The sequence below is a fragment of the Neopelma chrysocephalum genome, unplaced genomic scaffold (assembly GCF_003984885.1).
Source record: "Neopelma chrysocephalum unplaced genomic scaffold, ASM398488v2 Primary Assembly neopelma1_98, whole genome shotgun sequence".
NCBI classification, from domain to species: Eukaryota; Metazoa; Chordata; class Aves; order Passeriformes; family Pipridae; genus Neopelma; species Neopelma chrysocephalum.
Window position 1 is genome coordinate 2,705,097 of NW_020897761.1, and position 8,389 is coordinate 2,713,485.

General features: G+C 48.0%; 1 long non-coding RNA gene across 1 annotated transcript; it reads left to right on the forward strand.

Moving 5' to 3' along the window:
* Positions 1-3,668: 3,668 nt before the first annotated feature.
* Positions 3,669-7,811, forward strand: LOC113973099. Its single transcript, XR_003536133.1, has 2 exons — positions 3,669-3,780; positions 7,562-7,811. It is a non-coding gene; the product is annotated as an uncharacterized LOC113973099 (long non-coding RNA).
* Positions 7,812-8,389: the final 578 nt, after the last annotated feature.

Here is an 8,389-nt window from a genome sequence, read left to right on the forward strand (position 1 = left end):
CATTAAGCATCATTTTGGTTGCACGGAGGTGGAGTGGGAGGGCACTGGCCCGCTTGCTCCTCTGGGAGCGAGAACTTTCCTCTCAGTAGCAGCAAAACTGATGCCTCTCCTCACCACCTGGCTGCTGCCAAAGGGGCCACCTTTCTCCAGCGACAAGTCTTGCGTCAAGTGATGTGGTTGCTGCCTGCTCAGGTGAATGCACAAGCCCATCAGCTCATTTCATACAGAAGCCAGGGTGATAACTGTAATTAGCCCCTTTTGGGGTATTATGTAAATGAAATGGTTTCCTCTAAGGCAGCAGAGATTTGATTCCTGAGAGTGAAGGCTTGGTCTCAAAAACTTTTGCAGGTTTCATCTCCTTTTCGTGGCAGAGAAGCTCCAGCTGGTGCTGTCATCAGATTCTGCTGGCATGAGAAATGTGTGGAGGCCAGGCTGTGAGGGAGCAACCTGTGGCTGCAATGCAGATGTAGCGGCCTCCAGACTGCTTGTTTATGTGGCTACCATATAGGAGAGAAATGACTGTGGTGGTGTGTGGCTGTATGACCTCTTCCTTGGACAGAGGGGAACCTGCATTTGGCTCCCGGGAGTGAGATGGAACCAGTCTCGCAGCACTGAGGTTTGCAAGGCACAAGGAGCTGGACCAGGAGTGCTGGGCTCAGCTTCTTGAGTCTTTTTTTGAGCACCATGATGCAGAGGCATTTGGTCCCTCAGCTAGATGGAATATCTTGGGTGTCTTGTCTTGTTCTTATCTTGAAGCTGAGGGCAGCTGTCCCCACCACTGAGTTGGACACTGGGGATACATTTCTGCTTACCTTTAATCTTTCAGTAAGTAAGGCTTTTGTAAGGCCTGAAATATTGCCAAGTGTTTTCTCCCTGGAAAAGGAGTCTTGTTTGCCAATAATGGCAGTGGCTTAGCAATGAGTCTGTAGTGATGCCAGCTGGGCCAGGCTGCGGTGGAGGGAGGTTGGTCCTGTGGCATGGCAGGAGATCCACGCTCAGCTCCACTGCAAAGGGCTGCATGGATTAGCAGGTGTTAGCAAGGAAATGTTCTAATGCTGTGTTGGCCTCAGGGTCACTTCTGAAAGCTGCTCCTGCTTTTGAGTATCTTTGACTCACTCCCTTCTGGCCTTGCCTAACCTAACTTGAACACCTTTGCTTGTAGCATTGAGGGTCACACTAAGTCTCTGGGGTTATTTTCAAGGCTCTTCTTACGGAAATTCCCACAGTTTCAGTCATTTGAGCAGTGCAGAGATTTTTGCAAAAGATCTTCCATTCAGTACTTGTTTGTACAAGAAAGTTGTGATTGAAGGCTGCACAGACCCTCCAATAACACAAACACCAGAAAATGCCTTCAGGGCTGGATTTGTCAAACATCCCAAATCAAGGCATTTTTATTTCCTGTAATTTCTTTACCAACCAGGCATTTCTTTTCTTCCACAACCTGCATGTTGTGTTTTTTTGTTTTTTTTTTTTTTTTTTTTTGTGAAAAGTCACTAGACAGCAGAGAAGGTCACTCTTATAAAAAACACATAGTTCCATTGGAGAAAAAGTATAAAGCAAATGGCTTCATTTGTTTTATCCTATCTAGGAACAACTTCCTAACTTGCTGTGTAGGAAGAGCCAGTGCTTGCTCTTCTGTTAGCAGGAGCCAGCAGGGAGCAAGAGGATGCCCCGTTCCCATGTGCTGGATATTCCCCGTGGACAGGTTGATGTCCTGCATGTGTTATTGTAGAAAAGGTTCAGGCAGGATTTCATTGCTTGGTAACGCTGTGCCCTGTGGAATCTCACTTGGATCCTGCAAGTCGCCAGGCTGGTGCCAAGCAAATTGTGTCTTATCTCAGCCCCCACACTGGACAGATGGTGGGGTGGGATTCATGGAGCTGTTGGGGGTGAGCGGTGCTCTGGTCCTAGAGATAGGCAGAGGAATCCTCCTAATGATGCCAATGGAAAGCTGAAGTAGGCTCCATCCTGCTCCTGAATTACCATGTTGGCTGGGGTGCAGCTCACAAAACCAAGCTTTTTCAGTGATGTTTGGACAGAAAAGCTCATCTGTGCAGATGCCTGGGTAACCTTGTCCTGGTTGGATTTCCCTGTTGTTGAGGGTGTGCTGTGGCATGGCCTGAGCATCCTCACCTTTCTGTGGGGACACAAGCTGAAGTAGAGCATAGGCTGTGAGCACAATTGGAATTAGCTTTAGTGGTCACTGGCTTTAAAACAGCTGAGAAAAAGTAAAAAATACATTGATAAAAATGTCAAACAACCGCCTTCAGGTGCCCTGGTAGTGCTTTGATCTTGTTCCCAAACTTTTGGGCGAGAGAAGAGCTACTTTAAGTTAATTTGAATTGCAAAGCATCACTGATGTGCCAGTGAAGGAGACCTCGCACAGCCACGCACAAGGAAGCCAAAAAAACAAAGGCGGGTATTCTCAGATTTGAGGTAGGAATTATATACACTTAGAGTCATGAACTCTGGGTAATAATTGAAAGGTCAGATTGATGAGAGCAGCCTCCGAGATACGATTTCTATGACAGCTTGATGGATGCCCCACTATCAAGGTGTGCTTTTAATCATAATCTCATTACTCCACTTCTTATGGCTCGACTCACCTAAACTCATGGGAGGAACCAGGGGCCACCTCTAAAATGTGAATTGGCTTTTATTTGGAGGTAGAAGAGTTGAGTGGTTGGGAGAACAAAAAGGAAAGAAATGATCCAAAAGAGAAAAAAAGATCTTCTGGCTGAGGATGAGTCAAGAGTAGGTGTGAGAGAAATGCCCTCATTGCTCCAGAGCAAGGCTCTGGATAACTTTCTGCTGGCTGGGAGCAGTACAGGTGCTCTGAAGCAAAGAAGGGAGTCTTGAACCTCTCTCAGCATCAGTACGTGTCATGCCCGTGAATCTCCGCATTTCTGTCCCTGAGAGTCTGGGCCTGTGGCCTGTGAAGAGATGGCCATTTCAGCTCTCCCAGGCATGAGAGGGGCTTTGTTCTGGGGAGAGATCCAGTGCTGGCTGTTCGTGTGCTCTGATCTATTCATCCAAAACCCATGCTGAAGCTTTCCTGATGGCCAGCTATAAAACACTGAAGTGCTGATGGAGAGTACCAGCTTCCAGCAAAAGGTCCCTGCACCTTCAAGATGGGAAAAGCCTTTTTCTGGGGCCGTGCTGCAGAGGGGCTGAAAAGAAAAACTTGAATTTTATCCCAACCAGCCCCCATAGCAGGCACTGAGGGGACAGCACCTCTTCTCTTTGCAACAAATACCAAGAAGAGACAGAGATCCACCACGTCTACTGAAGAGAGCCTACAAGAAAGATGGAGAGGGATTTTTGACAAGGTCATTTAGTGACAGGACAAGGGGGAATGGTTTCCAACTGAAAGAGGGTCTGTTTAGATTGGATACTAGGAAAAAGGTCTTCTCTGTGAGGTGGATGACGCACAGGTACAGGTTGCCCAGAGAAGCTGAGGATACTCCATCCCTAGGAGTGTTCAAGAACAGATTGGATGGGGCCCTCAGTCTAGTGGAAGCCCTGCCTGTAGCAAAGGGCTTGGAACAAGATGATTTTTAAGATCCTTTTCAACACAAACCATTCTAGGATTCTATTATTCTATGTAAGCAGGACCATGATAACCATGGGGGGCTGGTTGGTGGCAGCTCCCCAAAAGCATCCTCACGGGCTCCTCTGTGAGAGCTCAGTGCCAAAGCTGGAGGGTGCCGGGGTGGCACCTTGTGTCCCCGTGAGCCGATCCTGCAATTCATTCTCGCCTCCCTGGAACCTCCTGGAAGAGTTAGTATGGAAATTTCAACCTATTTTTAAGGGTTATTTTCACTCAAGTGAAATCTATCAAAGAAGGAGGGTTATTTTTACAGCACGCAGCAAGCGCCGGTTGCCATGGCAGCGGGCGGGCGAAATGCAATAAAGCATCCCTCTGTTATCGTAAACACAAAGGGAACCACGGGCGCCGGGAAGAAAGGCGATTGTCGTGGGGGAAACAAGGCAACTCCGTGGTGCACTCACCAAGGGAGGTGTTGTGGGGTCCTCCATGCCCATGCGGGGCCCGGCAGGCCGAGAGGACTGAACCCCTCTGAGGTCCTGCTGTGAGTGTTGAGGACACCGGTATGTCGGCCTGGGATGAACTTTTCCCCCCTTCTTCATCTGAAAAAACTCAGAAGAAGTTTAGAAAATGCATCATCTAAAGAGGGGGAACACACACACCTCTGTATTTTTTTTTTAATCTGACTTCCAGGACAAGGAGCAGTTGGCTGAAGAGGTCTCTTCTTTTAAATGTTTGCTCACTGTGAAGAGATTTTGCATGCAATTGGAGGGTTCAGCCTGTCCACCTCTTCCAAGTGTGCTCTGTCTGTGTAATAATTTAGGTGCCCTGTTTCGCCTCAGAAGCTGAACAGGTATGTGTAACTGGAGTATCCTGATGCTGCTGGGCCCAGGAGAGTCTTGGTCAGCATGAGTGTAAGCAGCTCCCAGAGAGGTGGAAGACCCCAGCTGGGATAACCCTCATGAGCTGTGGCTGTCCCTATGCATGTGAGCCCTTGGCTGTCCCAGCAGCATCAGGGGACACAACTAGAAACTGCACCAACCCCTTGAGGTGTGTGTTTTATCTCTGAAGCCTGCGCTGCTGTTGGGCTCTATGGAAGTCACATGGCTGCTCCTCGTTGCTCTTCCCTCCCAAGACTGACTGAGATGGCACATCTTGGGTGCACAAGGGATGGCTGGGCAGGGAGAAGCCCAACACAACCATCGCCATGTGCTGAAGCTTCCGTAAGTACCACTGTAGGTGTTTTCCTTTTGAACTCTCACCAGGACCACCAGTAATGTGCAGTAAGAGCAAACAGGCACAGGACTGGTCTTCCTTACCACATAGAAACCTCTTCAAGAACCTGAGAGCTTTTCTGGGGGAGTTCCAGGCACTCAGAGTGCTTTTGTTCTGAAACATCTTGAACTGGGTACCAAAGCTCAGATAATCCAAAATGCCTTGCATTTTGACTCACCCCAGAGATGTCACTGAGGTCTTGGATTTGTCACTTAGCTCTGACACTGGAAAAAAGCCAGTGGTTTTGAATTTCATGATGTGGGGCAAAAGCCCAGCAGGTGTGATCTTGTGTCACTGAAGTGCCAGTGAAGACCAAAGTCATCTTCACCCTTTCCCCGTGGAAACTGAGTTAGGGATAACTGACCCTTGCAGAACAAGCTCTCTAAACACACCATCTCCCAGCCCAGCCTAAGGTCAGTCCCACCCCAATAATTATAAATCTTCAGGAACACACATAGAAGTTGAGCATCCCATCACTCATGAATGCCAGGGGACAGGTGGGTGTGAAAAAGGTGAATCTCTTGCACCAATCAAAAGTCCCACTCCTGCCTTATGCTGATCCAAGATCCTGCTGTGGGGTTTGCAGGGCAATGGCTTTGTAGCTGGGGAGCTTGCTTTTGCAGCAACTCATAAGCAGGGAAAAGGAACAAAAGCAGGACTTGCTGTGCAGTAGCGTGTGTATAAATAGATCCCTGGGAGGGTGAGACCAGTGGGAGGGAAGAGATCGAGATGATTTCTCTTTCTAAAGGAATGGTCTTGACACTGCTTGCCTTTATGGCTGAACCCTGTAGTATCAAGTCATTGCTCCTTGTGCCCTTATCTAGGCAAAGATTGTGTAAAAACCCCAGCTACTTGCCAAATGAAGGGGGTTTGCACCATTTTTTAAAAAAAAAGGTTAATGGTTTTTTTATTGAATAGTAAGGAAAAAATACAATAATGCTCAGCTGAGGATGTATCTTATCTAAAAAGGTTGCTAATGATTAGGGTTTATATTGAATTATTAGAGAGTCAATAACCACAATATGTGGCTCTTGGGGAGTCCCTCTGAGGAAGAGCACAAGATCTCCAGCAGTCTGGTGGCATTTAGCCAAACTCTTGCCTGAGGAGGAGCGTTTTCACCAAGGTCTTCTCCAAAACAAAGTCAAGGAGCGCTTCCCCAGGGGACTTGGGTCCAAGCCCTCCCTCTGACAGCACGGCATGATGTACTGGCAGAGTGCTTGATGATCTCCCTGAGATTAAACTTAATTCACAACTCTTTAACCTGAGGTTCCCGTTCATAAGTGTTTCATTATTAAGGGGTGAGTACGTGGCAGCTCCATTCTTTAATAGCGTATATAGCATGTTACACTTTACAATGCATTAGCAATAAATGCTTAATGGAAGAGGCTATATCAAGCTGTTAGATAGAAAGCCTATTATAAAATGTGGGCTCCTGCTAAAACAACGTGCGCGTCTGTTTAACACCTGATGTTAACTCAGAAAAGCGCGTTAGAAAGCTCTGCTCTTTGGCACAGAGAAAATAAGGAGCACTTAATGTATTAAAGTGTCACCAAAATTTCCTCGCTTGTTTAAAACAATCTTGAGAAAGTGTTGTCTAAAAGGCAGCTGGCTGAGATGGGAAGTCTGGAGGAACCTGTCAGAAGCGGGGGCTGGAGGGATCTGGGGTGGGAGGGGATGTGCAGCAAGGCTGGATCAGGTCTGCTCAGTGCAGCATGGAGGTGAGCTGCTTTCAGAATCACAGAATGGTTTGGGTTGGAAGGGTCATTAAACATCCTCTCATTCCAAACCCCTGCCATGGGCAGGGATGCCTCCCACTAGACCAGGTTGTTCAAAACCTCATCCAGCCTGGCCTTGAACACTCAGGGTTGGGGGCACCCCCAGCTTCTCTGGGCAACCTGTTTCAGTGCCTCACCACCCTCAGATGGTGACTTTGGAACCAGCTTAACTAGACTAGGCTTCTCAGACTTCCAAAACAGACCTGCTGTTCCCCACTGTGACTTATTCAGTCCTGACCCCTTTGTCTTATTCCAGTGCTTCAGCAGTTAAATGGAAAATGGTGTCTGAGAAGATTAGAATTAAGTTATTAAAGCATCTGGACACTTCTAAGAGGATTGCTGAGCATCGTAGTACTCAAGATTGACTTGAGAATTTGGGGGTGGATTTGCAGCTGGAAGAAATTCCTCATGTACTGTATACCTGCCCCTTGTGTATATGTTAGCATACTTGGCACAGATGTCTCTTTGTTTCCGTACAGGAAACTAATTGCCTTTCTTGTTTCAGTCTGAAGTTTTCTTGTGTCATTCTGTAAATAATGAGAGGCATTTCTCAAAGTTTGCCAGCGCCTTTGTTTCTCTTGACGGCGCTTCAGCTGCTTGCCCTGCACTAGAGGAGCATCCCCCTTGCTGGAAACCTCGTGTCATCTCAGCAGGGTCTGCACTGGCCCAGAGGTTTGTCAGCTGGGAGATGTCCTGCAGGGAAGCAGAAGTGGGGAGAAGGAGATTTTATGTGAGAGTGACAAGCTTTGCCTTTGAGCTCACTCTAAGTTCCAGCTTTTTGTGTGAATTCCTGGAGATTAAAGTTCCTTATTTATCCTCAGCACAGTGGGGGCTTAGGCAGCAGCACCAGCTAACACCTCCTGTGACCCCCAGGCATGTGACCCCCAGGGGTGCAGCTCCTGCCTGTAAGGGGACTTTTCTCAGCCCCCGAATGCTTCTGAGTCTCTGTTTCCTTCTTTCCTAGAAGCTGATTTTTTGGTAGGCAGTCTCTCCTTGGCTCTAAGCTGTATCTCCTGAGGTTTAAAGAAGAAGAGCAGAAGTTCAGCTTGTGACAGAATTGGAAACAATGTGATACCATGATGGAAATCCAGCTCTCTCCTCCTGGTGCCAAATGATGGTTTGCTACAGACCCGTGGGAGAAGAGATACCCTCAGAGCTTTCCCAGGAAGTTAAGCTGGCGCAGACACAGAATAAAAGAGGGATGAGAGAGCCTAGAGCTAGCCTAAAATTTTATCTGCTGCTCCAATTTGACGGGAAAGAGGAATTCAGGTCAGTAATGAGAGAGCAGATGTGAATGCTTGGTGCAGAAGGGTTTGCTGCTGTAATCTAAGCAGAGTTTACAGGTGCTTGAACAGAGGAAGGGGAGGTTTGTCCTGTGGGAAGGGGGATGATCAGCTCCAGTAGTGGGTCGGTGACTGTCCAGGTCCACTCAAATCCAGGTGAAATATCACTCCCCAGGTCTCGTGGCACACATGGAGACTGAGCCCCCTGAGCAGAGGGCATGCAGCTGGGGCACAGCATCACAGCTGGCACAGGTGGGCAGGATTCAGTACAGGGAGCAGCAAGGAATCTCCACTGCTGCTGACCTGGAGGCTGTCACCCATCCTTCATCCATCCCTGTGCACAGCTGCTGAGCTGGCAGGGCAGCTCTAGTGGCTCCATCCCAGCCACTGGCAACTGGATGCCATTCCTGCTTTCTTATTTTGGTGTTACTACCACAGTTCTGTTTTCTACAGTATAATTTGGGCTACAGAATAAATGAGGGGTTGCAGTCAGCAAAGAAGCACCAAGG